General features: G+C 51.5%; 1 pseudogene; it reads left to right on the top strand.

Annotated features, from left to right (window-relative positions):
* The first annotated feature begins 180 nt into the window (after positions 1–180).
* The window catches only part of LOC105538647, an 8,515-nt pseudogene continuing 7,648 nt past the window's right edge, over positions 181–1,047 (top strand).

Genomic DNA, 1,047 nt, shown 5'->3' with positions numbered 1-1,047 from the left:
ACCATGGAGGTAGTTGCCCCCAAAGCTCAGGACCCTGCCAAGATCATGGCAGACATCTGGGCCTAATACGACGAGCTGGCTCGGAAGAACTGAGAAGAGCTGGACAAGTACTAGCTTCAGCAGATTGCGGAGAGCACCACAGTGGTCACCACGCAGTCCGCCAAGGTTGTAGCTGCTGAGATGATGCTCACAGATCTTAGATGTACAGTCCAGTCCTTGGAGATTGACCTGGACTCAATGAGAAATCTGAAGGCCAGCTTGGAGAACAGCCTGAGGGAGGTGGAGGTCTGCTACACCCTGCAGATGGAGCAGATCAATGGGATCCTGCTGCACCTTGAGTCAGAACTGGCACAGACCCGGGCAGAGGGGCAGTGCCAGGCCCAGGAGTACAAGGCCCTGCTGAACATCAAGGTCAAGCTGGAGGCTGAGATCACCATTTACTGCCGCCTGCTGGAAGATGGTTAAGACTTCAATCCCAGTGATGCCCTGGACAGCAGCAACTCCATGCAAACCATCCAAAAGACCACCACCCGCCAGATAGTGTATGACAAAGTGGTGTCTGAGACCAACGATACCAAAGTTGTGAGACATTAAGCCAGCAGAAGAAGGATACCCTTTGGGGAGCAGAAGGCCAATAAAAAGTTCAGAGGTAAAAATAAATAAATAAATAACAGAGTTCTATTTACAATAGCCACAAAGAAAAAAATAACATACTTAGGAATACATTAAACGAAGGAGGTAAAATATCTCTACAAAGAAAACAACAAAACACTGCTGAAAGAAATCAGACAGCTGGCCCGGTGGCTCACGCCTGTAATCCCAGCACTTTGGGAAGCCGAGGCGGGCGGATCACAAGTACAGGAGATCGAGACCACGGTGAAACCCCGTCTCTACTAAAAATACAAAAAATTAGCTAGGCGCGATGGCGGGCGCCTGTAGTCCCAGCTACTCAGGAGGCTGAGGCCGGAGAATGGCGTGAACCCGGGAGGCGGAGCTTGCAGTGAGCCGAGATCGCGCCACTGCACTCCAGCCTGGGCGACAGAGCGA

This window comes from Mandrillus leucophaeus, unplaced genomic scaffold (assembly GCF_000951045.1).
Source record: "Mandrillus leucophaeus isolate KB7577 unplaced genomic scaffold, Mleu.le_1.0 Scaffold196, whole genome shotgun sequence".
Lineage (NCBI taxonomy): Eukaryota > Metazoa > Chordata > Mammalia > Primates > Cercopithecidae > Mandrillus > Mandrillus leucophaeus.
This window is presented reverse-complemented; position numbering and strand designations above follow the sequence as displayed.